Raw genomic sequence first — 16,742 nt, forward strand, 5'->3', positions numbered from 1 at the left:
ACAATTTCGATCACACAGAAATAACTTTAACAGGCTTTGGGTATATTATTAAATCCTATAAATTTAAAATGGAAAATAAATAGACTGCTTTTGCGAGTAATATTTTATTTATGTTTTACAACATTCCTTTTTCGTGTTTTCTCTTATTTTTTTGAGCATATCGGAAGATTAATGAGCGAACAAGGATGACGGTGGAATATTTATATTTTGGTAAGGAATAATTTCCGTTCGTTTCTAGAACAGTGTTAAATCTGAGAAAGTTTTGCAACGAACAGAACTATCCTCGTATTTCCCAGCGTTGTGGAGGATAATCGGGTCTATGCTGGAGATTTTTTAACATCTGTGGTAACCTAATTATGTCCGAACCTAAATTTCTATTCCCCGAAGACGAATACAAGGCAAACCGGATGTTGCCTTGCGTCGTCAGCATAACGTGCATTGCCGTCCGTAGGGAAATATTTGAACAGCGTCGACCGACCCTGAACAAAGTGCGGAAGTAAAAAGCCGGGACTAAACTTAACCCGCAATGGTCTAATTGGGCAGCCGAACTTAGGCCGAGATCAGGCGTGATCTCATGCATAAACAAAGAGATAAGTGGATGTGCCACGGCAACCTGACCGCCACCGACCACCGTTCAACTTTGGAGTCGTCTGGTCTACGAAGTTTAAGGCAGTTGTGCTCGTGGTCGGTTTCTGAAGAATTGTAGGTGGAGCATAAAGGACGATGGTTAAAATTGCTTAGGCGCCATTTTATTACCGGTTTCTATATTCGTATTCGCGACTGCAACCTCCGCTACTGCACAAGGTTGACAGGTTTCTGGAAATAGATTGTTTAGTAGTTTTTATGGAGTCCAGTAACTTTTATAAAAAATACCACAGGAAAAAATTAGAGTATTGTACAAAAAAATACTTAAATTAGTACAAAGTTGTAGAAATCCAGATTATGGGTATGACGAGTGAATGTCTTATACCTATGATTATTTGACTACTGTTAATGTCAATTCAAATGTTTATTAACACAAGATAAAAAAAGTTACAATAAATAATTATTTATTGTAACTTTATTAATTGGCCGTGCTTGCAGCTTCCTACAAGAACACATTGATGCAGGTACTCTTGCAGCCTCAGAAAACGTTAGGTAAAAACAGAATATGTGTGTGTTCAAAAAGTAGTTTCATCAAAAAGCATTTATTTATTTATCAAAAATAAGGTTGTCCCATTCAAAGTAATCCTGCTAGAAATAATATACTTGTGCCAACGTTTTTTTCCTATCCTCGAAGCACTTCTGGTAAGCACTTTCTGATATAGTATAGGGGGGCCATGGGGCCATTTCCGGTGAATATGGTGAAACGTTAGACACAAGTAAAGATGAGTGAAATCCATGAATTGTTTTCCCACAATTTCAGATGTTTTCGTCGTATTGCTTCTCGCACACGCCGAATAACTTCAAGGTAATATTCTTTATAGACCGCACGACCTTGTGGCAAGAACTCTTGATGTACTATGCTACGATAATCAAAGAAAACAGTAAGCAAAGCCTTGACATTAGATCGAATTTGACATGTTTTTTTCAGACTTTGCGATTCTGGGTTCTTCTATTAGGACGACTGGCCTTTGGTTTCAACGTCATATCCATATACCCATGATTCGTCTCCAGTTATGACCTTTTTGGGCATATCAGAATCATCACTGGGGCGATGCTCCGTCGACAGTCCTTTTGTTCAAAATTAAGCAGTTCCGGAACAAATTTCCCTGCTCCACGTTTCATTCGCCAAACTTCGGAAAAAATTAAGTGGTGTTCTTTACGGCTTAAACACAAAGTGTAAAAGACAAATGTTGTTTTAAATTTCAAAATGCAGCACATTACATAAATTCAAGCAAAAATTGGAAATTTTAGATTTTTTTTTGTATTTAAAACCAACTATTTTATTTGGTTCATTTTTCAGTTGTGACGTATTTCTCAAAATAAGAAAAATGTTGACTTTAGAAAGAAATATTTATAATCCAAAATGAATACATATAAAGGTATGTGTGTTGCATTTTGAAATAAATTACAAGACAAAACATTTTTGTAATTGAAGTAGAAATTTGCTAAAACCCTTTATATAAGTTATTAAAAGAGAGCGGTTATAAGCACATAAATATGCAGAATAGAGGGAAAAACAAAGAAAAGATGATATGAATAAAGAAATGCATAATATATAATATAAACATTAAAATGGTATATAATGATTATAATAATAATGTTATTTATAATAGAAAAACAACGTTAATAATTAATAAATAATAACTTATCCTGTTTATGCTTTTAAAGTCCCAAAGAGCGCCTGTTAAAGCTGCTAATCGACCTGATTTACCTACTGGTCCGTGACGTCATCATAGATTTGGCTAATAATCAGACTAATGCGTATTGCTTATTAAAGTCATAATATAAAAGCACATTTATAAATAAAAATAAAGTACAGTGAAAACCTCTTACATCACTAATAACTATAACCAAACGGCCAAAAATATAATATCGATTACTGTCTAATTCTTATTTAAATAAAATATTTAATTTTTGAGATGATGTTTTCATTTAAACTTTGTGTTTAAATTTATTTCCAAGTTTGTTGTCATATTCATTGAGCCGAAATGACCTTTCCACTTCATGTCACGTAACATTTTTTGAGCTAAAAAAAACATTACTTTTATAATTAATTTTCTGTTTTTTCTCCCGCTGCATGACAATGAATATAGGATCAAATGTCGATATAAATCCGACCACAGTTTTCTCATGTGGAATAACACCTAGAAATATTTTCGCAAAAAAGGAATCTCATTAAACCAGGGGAAATGAAAGTCTCTCAAGACTTTTTCTTTAATAATGGAGATTTAAACTGAGCTGCGCAAAAGTAATCTACTTTTCAAGTTTTGCTTAGTTAATTTTATATACGTACCCATGTTCGAATATAAAATTTTCCTATTGTTTTCACGACACCAAATGACAAATGATAATAATATTTCCGATCATTTTTCATTTTATTCGAAAACATAGTCTACTCGAGAGCGGTATAAGTAACGGGCGATGCTTTAAAAGATTATTAGAATAAAGTAATTAATTAAAAAGAAAAGCGACAGGCAGACAGTGAGGGAGAAAGAGTATTACGTCGAACTGCCGAAACGAAATAAAGCGGCGTATTTTTCTTTAAGAGGTACAAATCAAATAACTTCAAAAACATCCGAAGGGCTTTAATTTGTTTCCCCGCGCGCGCCGTTTCACGCCGCCCATCTTTCCCTCCGAACTGGATTCAGCCATTCAAACAATTTTTTAACAAAACGTCGTTCCAAGAACGATTCCAATAAAAAGAATTCCAGGCGTTTCATTGACTTTATAATACAAAATCGTTCCTGGAGAAACTAAATTCCGGTTTTCCACCCGAGGATTTTCCGAAGCTATAAGATTATAAAGCTATACATTTCGTTCCTTCTGTGCTAAAATGAAACAGGAGGAAATGAAACGCCGGAAATAGCTTAAAACCTACCATTACACCCTTTATCTTAACTGGAAACTTTTCTAGACTCTTCCATTTTTGTCGACTCTAACGTCGACGAAAAGCCCCGGATCAAAATCGGATTTGACGTCACGCGCAGACGAATTTATTTATTTCTCGGACGAAGTGGGTTACGGAAACAACAAAAATTACATTTGACCAGTTATGATTTGAGAACTGGCGAGGTTATTTTCATAGTTATCTCTCCCTTATCCCCTAATCATACACAGCGAAAAATAATTAGTTCCTGAAAATAAAGCACATTGGCTCTAATTAAATACTTTAGTTCGTATCGAGCAATTAAATATCGAATTCGAGGAATATATATTTTTTTATTCGTATCCCAACTAAAATATATTACAATTCCACTTAACTTATCGCAATACAAGGGATCTACTACTATACTATTATTAATAATAACATCAATAATAATAATAATAATAAATAGCCTTTATTAAAATACGATAATAAGAATATATCAATATAGAGTTGAACAGGTGGCGAGGTCTAGCAGCGCCACTCCTCCTAACCACCAATACAATGTAGTAGAATATTTACAATTTAAAAAGAAAAAAAAACTAACAAATATAAATAAGTCCCTTAAATCCACATAAATTCACAATTTGATAATTTTAAACAAATCGAAGGTGGATAAATGTAAAAAAGAAAGAAAGAACAAAAAAATAGACACTGGAAAAAGCAAGGGCAATATTCAAAAACGACTAAAAGAAAATAAAATGAAAACAACAATCAAAAGAATAAAATAATAATAAACGGTTCAGCCTCTCCTTAATCTCACCAGCTCTTTTAATTTCTTCTTAAATGTAGTAATAATAATGTAATGTAATAATATCCAGTGGATGTGAATTGTATGTTTTAATAGCGTTATATATGAAAGATCTCTGAAACACAGCCGTACTAGGCTTGGGAACATAGAACAGGTTACGGTGACGAGTTGCGCTGTTATGTATATCACTACCCCTGACCAGTCTATCATAGAGATACCGCGGCTTTTCGTACGTAGTAATATTATACACTAACGTAGACAGATGAACAAAATACCTTTCAGACAGATTTAACCACTGAGAATCCTTGAGTGCCGGCGTTATATGATGAAATTTACGCAAACCATAGCTGTATCTGAGGCAGGCATTTTTCAATTTTTGTAAGCTGTATTTGGTATTTTCGTCTTAGGGCCGGGCAGTATACAACGTCCGCATATCCCAATAGAGAGAGTATAAGAGAGTCACACAATTTAAGTCTAATCTCAGTAGATAAGTAGTCTTTATATATTAAAGTACTTTCAGTTTCCTATAGGACTTCTGCAGTGAATAAGACAAGTGAGAATCAAAAAGCAACCTACTATCAAGAAAGACCCCTAAGTTTTTACATTTGTCAACAAATTCAAGAGTAGCACCATTCAAGGAAAATTTCAGATTACTGTATAATTTCCTTCTTTTTATTGCATAGGTCTTGGAATTATTTAATTTCAGAACATGTAACTAGAATCTCCAAAGCATTCTAGCAATTACTTCAAGATCCTTAATTATGCCATTGAAAGACAAATCTACATCTTTAACTGGAAACGATAACTGTATTTTCATGTCATCAGCATACTGATGAGAATAACATTTATTTATTTGCCTAGAGAAGTCAGAGGTGAAATAGAGAACAATAAAGGTCGCAAAATGCTGCCTTGCGAATCTCCCCTTAAAATTGTCAGAAAGTCAGACACTGCTAATCCCAACGTAACTCTTTTTTGGCGACCTCCCAAGTAACTTTTCATAGTAGGTTAAACCGAAGAACTTTAACTCTAAAATAAGAAGATTATGATTTAAGGTATCGAAGCAATTGCAATAATCGAACAAAATCAAACAAGCATTTCTTGACACATCCTAAGCCTTAAAAAGGTCACCAGTGACATTAAGCAGTGCTGTGTTCGTACTGTGGTCGGCCTAAACCCAGATTGGGGTGCAGGCAAAATATTCGAATCAGCAACATGATTATTAAGTTGATCATATATAACCCTTTCCAATGGTTTAGACAATACATAGAGTACGCTAATAGGGCGAAAATGTGAGATTTCAGTTGGTGAAGTTATCTTAGGAACAGATATTGTATTAGCTTCAAGAGGGAAATTTGTTGGTAATAATACAATGGTGTCAGATGAGAAATAATTACAGAAAGTATTTTCAGATCGATTCCGTTCCACACCTTTTGCGTTTGATTTAATTCTGCATAATATTATCTCCACATCCTCCTCTGTTACGGTTATAAAGTTAAGCCGACTAGCAATTTAGTCATAAACACGACCTAAACACAACTCCGAAATCATATTCCTATGAGCCTGCTCTCCACCAGCAGGAGGCGGAACACTTTCTTTAAAAAACTGATTAAATATGGACGGATCAGAAACATCTGCTGCGTTCTAGCGAGACCAGGCATTAATGTTCAAATAGTTTAGTGTCTTCCAGAAGCCTTTGGGATCGGAGCGAAATTTATAACTCAGATAAGCTTAGATAATAAATAAATTAATTTCTACATACCTTGAAACACCAGAAGATGTTCCACTCCCTATTCAGATAATAATTTATCTATTATCCACATTCACAATCAGACTATAACGTGTGTCAGCGTGTCAGCTACTATTCCCGTCGGAATGTCCAAAAAAAAGCGGTTACTGGCGATGAGAAGATTATGCTACAGGGAATTAGAGATTTACTTGCATCAACTAAATTTGAGGAAATATGGTAGCATACCATTAATTTAACATTAGCTTTATTCCAAGCAATAATTGTTGTATTCCAGATATTACTAAACCTATGTGGTGTTAAGAATTGTTTAATTTAGGAAATAAATTATATAATATATATTTTGATTATCTCTGTGTGAGAGACTATTGGAGAAACTTGTCCTGTTCAAGACAATAATACGCTTAAGAAGTAATTAAGATTTGTATGTTTCTTAAATTGCATTGATCTGGGGCTAAAAGGTTTGGTATTGCCTTAGCTTTTTATATTTCAGAATCCCATCCCCTCCATACTCTACGCATTTTTGTGATCGAAGTCGAAATTTCCTAAAACTCCTTATATAGGTTATTATAAGTCAGCGGTGGTAGGCACATAAATATGCAGAATGGAAAAAAAAAGAAAGAAAAAAGGATATGAATAAGGAAAACTTATTGAAATAATGATGCCATTGATAAATAGTAAAACAATTTTAATATTTTTTTATTAATTGAAATGATTATTTATCCTGTTTGTGCTATTTAAGGCAACTGCTTTTAGTCTTGGAATTGCTTTGGCAATTTATTATTACTCTCTATAATTATGGGGCCACTATATTAAAACTTCCAATTCTTTGTGGGGATTTCAAAAGCACCAAATGGCTATTTTATATTATGTGTAATCAAGCGGGTTCAAACTGGTTTTACCGGGAATGTCAATAACCAGACTATACGAAATATTGTCTTATAATTATTCTTTTATAATTAAGTAACTAAGTAATTATCTAGTAACTTCAAATAGGGTTGAAGGTCAGTCAGCCAGAACTAATATTTATCTGATCCTTTTTGGCATGTAAATGGCGGTGGGCTTTCTTTTTTTTCTTCTTACCAATGAATGGGGGATCACTAAACTGTTCAAAATTGTGTTTGTTATTTTCTAAACGTCATTGTCTATATGAATGCCATAACCATTAAGAAAACGGAGCAGCTCCTCAATGCGGAGAGTCCAGAAGCATTTCGTTCGATTCTTTTTGTAATTCATTCTTTCTTTTTTTGGTTGTTAGTCTTTTTCCCATTTTGAGGAGTGTCTTATTGTGCGAGGGACGGCTAGAGATTTCGACCATCGAAATATCTTGCTACCACTAAAATTGTAAACAATCAATTGAGATGACTTCCGTTTTTGTTTTGATTTTGGACTCGTGGTTTGGTTGGTTGGTTTGTTTGGTTTGGCCTCCACAATTATTTTAGGATAGACATTAACATTTTAAAGTGCTTGATCGGGAAAAATGCTTTCCTACCTATCATCGGCATTCGCACGAGTTTTTTAGCCGATAGATATGGATCTGCACAGTGCGCTTGGGGTTTTATGCCTAGTGCCATCAACATAAGCGTTAGTTTACACTAACGATATCAACCGCATAATAGAATACTAAATTTATGGAGGACTGAGTAGATCTTCGGGTAAAACTCCATTGAGGCCAAATCGGAGTTGAACGTTCATTTATTTTTAGTGACGTCATTGGGTTTGCCTACTTTTACTCTGCGCCTCCGGTCGGACACAAGGGTTCCAGAATGGACTGTTTATAGTTCCAATTGAAGTCCCTAGACTCACAAGTCCCACTTACGCGATACCTTTTTAACCCTTGTTTCCGCTTGTCATTTAAAAATGAGTAAGCCCCACCTAAGTATCTTTACCTTGGGTACTTTGACCTGGAATTTTTCATCAGTTCTGGTGACTCGAGTACTAGACTCTGGAGAATTCTCCGTGCCCCGCTCTGGTCCGTGACATTTGAAGTCAATGAGTCCAGGTTGTCCTTCAGATTGTTGAAGCCATTGGAGGACGCTTTCTGTCAGCTGTTATCCAGATCAACTGTGTTTGTGTGTGTTCTTAGGATAGCCTCTGGTTTTTTAGAAATTTAAGTATAATTAAAAATTAAGTAAATGTGATCGCTTAAAAGTTTGACACTTATAGTTGGCATTTTTGAGGGTTTGTAAGCTCTCTTGCGCACGGGGAGCCGATTATTTAAAGTAGTTAAAGAGAAACAGAAACTGTCTCGTCCTTGCGTTTTTTTTTGCGTAATCGACTGCGAACTCATATGCTTAGCTTAGCTTAGAATTCTAATTCTATATATATATATATATATATATATATATATATATATATATATATATATATATTTTATATTTCACTTTTCAAAAATAACTTTTTAAAAAATATATTTATTAACTTTAAATTAAAATAAAAATCAAAATGAAATTGGACGTAATAACCTCGTGACGAGAGAATGTTATTAGACCGTTAAAATCAAACTAAAAATGGACATAATAACCTCGTGATGAGAGAATGTTATCAGACAACGTTTTACAATAGAAATTCGTATTTATAATAAATTTATGCTGACGTTGACGGGGTCGACGGCTGCGGATGTTGCGACATATCGTTGACACGACGTTTTCGCAATCGTTGCACTCTTGCAGGTCGGTGGCATTTAACCCATATGGACAATAGGATTTCCGGATATAACAGCTCCCCCATTAAGTGAAAAGGTGGAGCCTAGCTGCAGCTTTTCGTAGACTAATTAAAGCGTAGCTTCTCGGGTAGTTACTTCTGGGTGGATGCTAGTCCGTCTTGTCGGAGTTAGTGATTTGAGTTGCATCGGAAGCAGGGGTCTTCGACTTGGCTTCGGAGGTTGTTGGGGATCGTTACCATCGGCGATGCTGAGTGTTGTCGGTTTCTTTCTCCGGCATTTGCAAATGAAACAGCAAAGTATTAGTTTCAGGGGTTTCAACTCTGGGGGTTGAAACTGGAATTTGAGAACAGCAATCATATGGAATCTTAACGGCTTGGTTCTTGTAGGTCACGTTCTTATATTCTTCGACACAGTGTTTAGCTCGTACTCTGGAGCTTCCAATAAATGCACTCGAATTTGTTTGCAGCTTTTTAGATCTTCAGGTATTACATAGAGTAAAGAATCGTCATCACGCGCAATATATTTTATTATTGTTGCAATTATATGAAATAAACGTGTTCGATTGTCCAAAATTGGAATAGGTAAAACACGATACAATGTGTATATTTCAGGTTCTATTAAGGGAATTCTTGGTACAAAAACAATTTTATTTTCAGTTTGAAATGCTTCTAGCTCCATAATATCTACGTACTTTACAATGCTCGAAGTATAGGGTGGTAGTGATAAATTATTTTTTTTTTGTCAAGGATTTTGAAATTTCCTGAAGAGAAATGACTAAATCTCGTGGGTAAATAATAGAGCAATGTAAAACTTTGATTCGTGTGAACATGATTGCGTTTAATATATCGCTGAGGTAAGACTCTAGGTATACATAACCTTCCGTAAAGCTTTCGCAAAGATTAAGTGTTTTAATTTGACATTCGTAAAATGCTACGGTGTCCGAAATATCATAGAGAGATTTTTAAATTTGAGTTAGATCTTGATTAAAAATTTCTTCGTCGATTCGGAGAGTTTAAATTGTAGAATTAAAGGATTTTGATACTTTATTTATACATTCATTAAAGTATTCGCCGTCTGTAGAGTCTAGGTTTCCGGTAATTAATTTAAAAATAGTTCTTACACCGTTAATTAAACCGCGTTTAGTTATAAAATTAAAATTTTCAGTGTTGATAGTAATTTCTGAAAATTTCTCTTCGACTGAGTCAGCAATTATAGTTAGAAGACTAAAATGAGTTTGGATACTTGTTTTGAAGGCTGTCGTACGAGGAAAAAGAATCGTCTAACATTTTTTGTGAGAGCGGAAAGTATTTTGTTATTATGTCGTATGGTTTCTCGCAGAGGTTTTAGTTTTTTTTTTTTTTATAAACTAGCAGCGTCCATTTGTTGTTGGATATTCTTAAACTACGTTCTTCATGGTAGAAGATGCCTACTGTATTATTTACTGGAGTAATGAGGAATTGGGGTGCGACTGTAGAGATCAGTCCCAAGATCCTGAAAGAAATTTAATCTAATCGTAATAAGGTTTAAACTTGTCAAAATTGAATTTTGAAACTTGTTCGGTAGTTAAATTTTTGACAGTGGCTGAAGTTTCAAATACTTCAAGAATTTCATACGGACCGTTAAATTTATTCTGAGCTTTATCGCTAATTTGAGTTTCCTTAACATAAACTTTATCTCCTACATTATATTTAGTCATATTTCTAGATATTGCTTGATCAAATCTTACTTTGGATTTTTGTTTTTGTTGATCAGTGCGGGTACGCGCGACTCTGTAATAATGCTGCATGCGATTATTTAGGTCTCGGATATATTTGGTGATGAGTTGTTCTTCATTATACAGAATTTCTGGAGGCCTACTAGAAGTGTGCCCAAATATTAGTTCATAAGGGGAAAAACCATGCGTTTTATTCTTTGTGTTGTTGTAGCAGATTATTGCGTATGGAAGAGCATGAAAGGGGTGTTCTTTTGGATTTTCGGCTTTATGAGCTCGGATCATTTCTGTGAGCGTGGCATGGAATCTTTCTAGTGATCCATTAGATTGTGGGTGGCTAACGCTGGAGAAAGTTAACTTTATATCGTACAAAAGACAAAGATCTTTGACGAGGGAGTTATCAAATTCCCGGCCATGGTCACAATGTATTCTAAGAGGAGTTCCAAAATGTTGGAAGTAGAGAAGAAGGGTAGTAACGATTGTAGAAGCTTTTTTGTCTTTTATTGGATATGCCTGGGTGAATTTTGTGAGTTCATCTCTTATGGTAAGGGCGTAATTACGAACTGGGAATTCGAAAATATCGATGTTAATGCGCTCAAAAGGAGTTTTAGGAGTTTCTGTGATAACTAATTTTGTGTTGAGGTTTTTACGATAGATCTTGACTTTTTGACATATTTCGCACTTTCTAATATAGTTTTCGACATCTTTGGTCAAGGTTGGCCAATTGTATTTTTGCTTTATGCGCTTAACTGTTTCGTTGATTCCGCGATGTAAATTATTTTTTCCTGAATGGTATTGGTCTAAAATGATAGGGATTTCATCTTGATCGGGAGTTCGAACTATATCTTGGCAGATTCTTAGTTTTATATCCTTTTCGGAAAATATAAAGGAGAATACTTCTAATATTGGAAGTTGTAAATTATTTTCAATACAATACAGTTTTGAAAGATCAAAGTCATTTTTGGCTGTGAATAAACTATAGAATAAATGTTGAACTACAGTTTCATTGTCATATGGAAGAGGGATTATATAATATTTCCTGCCTTTGACGGTTTTGCTAGAAAAAATGTTAATTTTGTTAAACGTAAAATTTATATCTTCTTCAAAAATATCGTCCATTATTTTGTTGTGCAAATCATCAAGTTTTGATTGCCAAAAGAAAGTGACAATATCTTTGTGGTTTTTGTCGAGAAGTTGCGAATTAGAGGTTTCTATTTTGGAATAATCTATAAGGGATGTGGTTTTGTGAAGGTATGCGAAGTTGTTGTATTCTTCTGTAACTTCCGCTGTGTCGTCTTCGATATCTGAATTATTAGAATTGTCAACGTGAACGATTTCTTCTTTACTTGTGGATGGTCGGTTGTGAATGTCATCGTTATTAGATGCAAGGATAAAAATTTTCTTTTGGAGATCGACACAATCTTGAATATGGTTAATTTTAACACGGGATAAAGCGTCTGCGTTTTTATTTATTTTACCGGGCTTATACACAATGGTATAGTCGTATTCTTCAAGCTTAAGACGCCATCGAGCTAAACGACTACTAGTATCATTTATCGAAAATAGCCAAGTTAAAGGACGATGATCAGTAACGAGAGTAAATTTTCTTCCGAACAGATAAGGGCGGAAGTGTTTAACTGCCCATACTATGGCGAGAAGTTCCCGTTCTATAGTTGAATATTTCGTCTCTGCACTACATAGAGTTCTAGAGGCATATGCTATGGGAAGGTCTTTTCCAATTGGACCTTGTGAAAGAACTGCACCAATGGCAAATGCACTGGCATCGGTGGTTAGGACAAAAGTTTCCTCGAAATTTGGATAAATGAGTATTGGGTCACGTATTAGAGCGTTTTTAAGCTCATTAAATGAATTTTTTGCATTCTGAATTGAATACGAAGGGTGTGTCTTTTTGGAGAAGTCTAGTTAAAGGTTTTGAGATCTTAGCGAAATTGGGGATAAAACGTCGGTAGTAACCGGCTAAACCAAGGAAGGATTTAATGTCTTTTGGTGATTTTGGTTCTGAAATTTTTTGAATAGCGTCTATTTTCTCAGGGTTGGGTTTGACTCCATCTGGGGTCACGAGATGCCCTAAATAAGCTACTTCCTTTCGAAGAAATTCACACTTGTCAGGTTGGAGTTTGAGGTTTGCACCACGAAGGCGTTTGAAGACATCAGTTAACCTTTGTATATGTTCGTGTATGGTAGCGGAATAAACGATAATATCGTCCATGTAAACGAGACATCGTTCGTTTTGAAGACCTAAGAGAATGTTGTCCATGACACGTTGGAAAGTGGATGGAGAATTTTTTAGTCCGAAGGGTAAACGGAGAAATTCAAAATGACCATTTTCAACTGAAAATGCAGTTTTAGCAACGTCCTTGGGATCAATTTCAATTTGGTGAAACCCAGAGGCTAGGTCCAAAGTAGTGAAATATTGACATCTGCCTAACTGGTCTAAGAGATCGGAAATATTGGGAAGAGGGTATCTATCGTCGACAGAGACTTCATTTAGTTTGCGATAGTCGATGACTACGCGCCATTTTTGTTTCATAGAAGCGTCTAATTTTTTTGGGACAACCCAAACAGGGGAAGACCATGGAGAAGTGGAAGGTCGAATGATTCCTTGTTCGAGCATTTTGTTGATTTGTGAATTTACTTCTTGTTTGTGGACATGTGGGTACCTATATGATTTGGTAAAAATCGGTCTGGCGTTGTTCGTTTCAATAGTATGTTTAATTTCATTAGTAAAACTTAAATGATCTCCTTCTAAATAGAATATATCAGAAAAATCAAGACATAATTGTGTTATTAATTCTTTTTCTTCTTCGTTTAAATGATCGGTACGTAACTGGGATTGAATTATACCGCGCCTATCAACAGGTTGAGGATTTAAATTGAAAATATTATTTATTTCTTTTTCGTTAGGATTTGTATTAAAAGGTTCGATAGATAAATTTGAAAAATCTAGAGTTTTTGGGATTGCATTAGCGTTAATAACAGTAGTAAAAAATTCACCTTTGTTATTTACTTTAACTAAAGCATTAGGTAACCTAACTTTTTCGCATTCTTGAGAGTGGAGAATAGCGTCTGTGTTTGTTAAACTACATTTTAATTTGAAAATTCTTTCGGTCCTAGGTTCGATTGAAATTCGATTTTGAATATTTTGTTCAGGTTTTTTACAAATTTTGGGAAGAACAGATTCGTGTCCTACTTTATGCAAAGGTATTGTTTTGAAATTCGTTATAAGTTTTTTGGACTTAAAATCGATTATACATTGGTAGCGATCAAGAAAATCTAAACCGAGAATTCCGTCAAATTCGATATCAAGATCGTAAAGATAGACTTTATGTTTGTCGTTATCGGTGAATGGAATAAGTGTGGATTCTTTAATAAAAAGTGTTTGATTTGTTATACCTTGGATGGTAATATTTTCCTTAACTCGTGTTATGTAATTTTCAACGGTTTTATATTTAAAGATAGAAATACCTGCGCCTGTATCTATTAATATTTTGAATTTTTGCGTAGCGTCAAAAATATAGTATAAATTTTTAGAATTTACCGTAAGAAGAGGGTTTAACAGAAGTTCTGTTCTGGAAAGTTTAGATTGGGATTCATGTTGTCTAAATTCAGGGTTTGAATTTGGGAATTGATTTCGAAAATCGGGTCTGGAGATATTTCGTCTGGTGGGATATCGTAAGGGCTTTCTTGAAAATCCTGCTCTGGTTCGCAGTTTTCTGGATGGTTAGAATAATGATTTTGAAATTCATTATCTTCTTGAAGAGTGTAATTTTCATGTGACAATTCCTGGGAATTTCCGGAATAACCGTCGATGTAGATCGGGTTTGAGTTTACATGATGAGTTCGCTGCGGGTTTGGATTCATAAAATGTGGCTTAGGACAAGAGTTTGAAGATTTCATCGGTATTTGATTCGAGTTGTTGCTAATGTTGTTTTGTTGGAACCAATTAGAAGGTCGCTGTGGATATTGCGAAAAATTTGGTTTGACATGCTGATGCGTACTTCTACATTGATTTGAAGTATGGCCAATTTTATTACACAAAGTGCATTTGGGTTGCTGAAGAGGGGTTCGAATATTCGCAGAATGCAATTTAGGAGAATTTAATTTGACAGATTTTTGATTTTCAAAATATGAGAGTTGGAGTTCTCGACGAATCCTTGCTTGGACTTCTAAAAGTGAAGTGGGATTACTAGCACGAATGAGTTGACCTAATCTAGGTTCTAAGCCTGTAAGAAGTGTATTAAGGGTCATAGTCTCAATTAAAGATATCTGAGCATCCTTTTGCTCTTTGGATCCTAATGTGGTGGATTTTTGAACACATGAATGCATTTTCGCATTTAGGACTTGAAGACGATTGAAAAATGTTAATGCTGATTCATTGGGCAATTGTTTAAGACGTTGAAGGTCATGAATTAGGGAAGGTAAATCTCTAGAATCACCAAAGTGTAGAGTTAATAGTTTCTTTATTTCTAGATATGAATCAGGATTCCTAGAATTAATTAATTGAGCTGCTTTACCGCGGAGCTTATTTTTAATGTGAATAACTAAAAGAATTTTTTGTTGCGTTGTTGCCATATTATAAGCACAATCACACGCGTTTATAAAATTTCCTAAAAAGATTTGGTCACCCTCAAATTCAGGTACGATACAGAAAATTTCCGAAAGTTTATATGGTTCAACTTCCAGCATTGTACTAGGTTCGTCTGATTGAGTTGCCATTATTTTAGGTTTTAAGAAAAAGCAAATAAATTTATAAGAAGTTCAAACACAATTATTTTTTGTTTTAAATATTGCCAAGTTAAACTTGGAGACTAAAATTTAATCAAAATAATTATCGCGGAACGATTCTACGTTGGGAAATTCAATAAATAGGTAATTTTCAACCTTGGGTAATCGAACGTAATAAATTCAACAATGTTGCAAATTAAAAATAAAATTATTCGTAACGATTCTTAACACTTACAGTACTATTTTCATTGCTGCCTTTCGAGACGGTTGATGGGTTTATCCTTGTTCCGGTACGATGGGCTGTCTTCGTTGTTCCCTAGATTTAGGGGTCGGAATCTGCCGCCACTAGTTAGAATACTCGTGTTCTAGCAACGTGAACAGATCCTACTCCGAATTCTTGCCTCTCGAAACGGTGATGGAAGGTTCCTTGTTCCGGCACGACTGGGCTGCGATGGTTCTTCTTTCCGTCTAAGGGATTGGAATCCGCCGTCACTAGTTAGAATACTCGTGTTCTAGCAACGTGAACGGATCCTACTACGACTGCGCCAATTTTTATATTTCACTTTTCAAAAATAACTTTTTAAAAAAATATATTTATTAACTTTAAATTAAAATAAAAATCAAAATGAAATTGGACGTAATAACCTCGTGACGAGAGAATGTTATTAGACCGTTAAAATCAAACTAAAAATGGACATAATAACCTCGTGATGAGAGAATGTTATCAGACCGTTAAAATCAAACTAAAAATGGACATAATAACCTCGTGATGAGAGAATGTTATCAGACAACGTTTTACAATAGAAATTCGTATTTATAATAAATTTATGCTGACGTTGACGGGGTCGACGGCTGCGGATGTTGCGACATATCGTTGACACGACGTTTTCGCAATCGTTGCACTCTTGCAGGTCGGTGGCATTTAACCCATATGGACAATAGGATTTCCGGATATAACATATATATATATATATATATATATATATATATATATATATATATATATATATATATATATATATATATATATATATATATATATATATATATATATATATATTTTCACGTATTGATTCACGGATATATATATATATATATATATATATATATATATATATATATTTTCACGTATTGATTCACGGATATATATATATATATATATATATATATATATATATATATATATATATATATATATATATATATATATATATATATATAAATTTAATATTTTCGCATACAAACTTATTCAAATTTTAAGATACCATCTGCATATTCATTTAAATAAATGCGGCATTGTGCAAGCCGTACAAATAATCGTTTTGTTACATTTTCATTTACAGTGTGGATTTATTGAGTTTTTGTGAGGTGCGTCCAACAAAAGAAAAAGGATGATCAAAATCGGTCCAAATTCTTAAGTGACTGCTGTATACGGAAACGTCAAAAACTGTTCTCGAATCCTCAAGGCAATATTTTACGAATTTTAGAATTCATTCAAACTCTACAAGTTTTTCGGTACTTCCGGAACATCAGAACAAATAAATTTCCGGCGAAACT

Source organism: Cylas formicarius, unplaced genomic scaffold, assembly GCF_029955315.1.
Source record: "Cylas formicarius isolate icCylForm1 unplaced genomic scaffold, icCylForm1.1 PGA_scaffold_1__22_contigs__length_36826433, whole genome shotgun sequence".
NCBI lineage: Eukaryota > Metazoa > Arthropoda > Insecta > Coleoptera > Brentidae > Cylas > Cylas formicarius.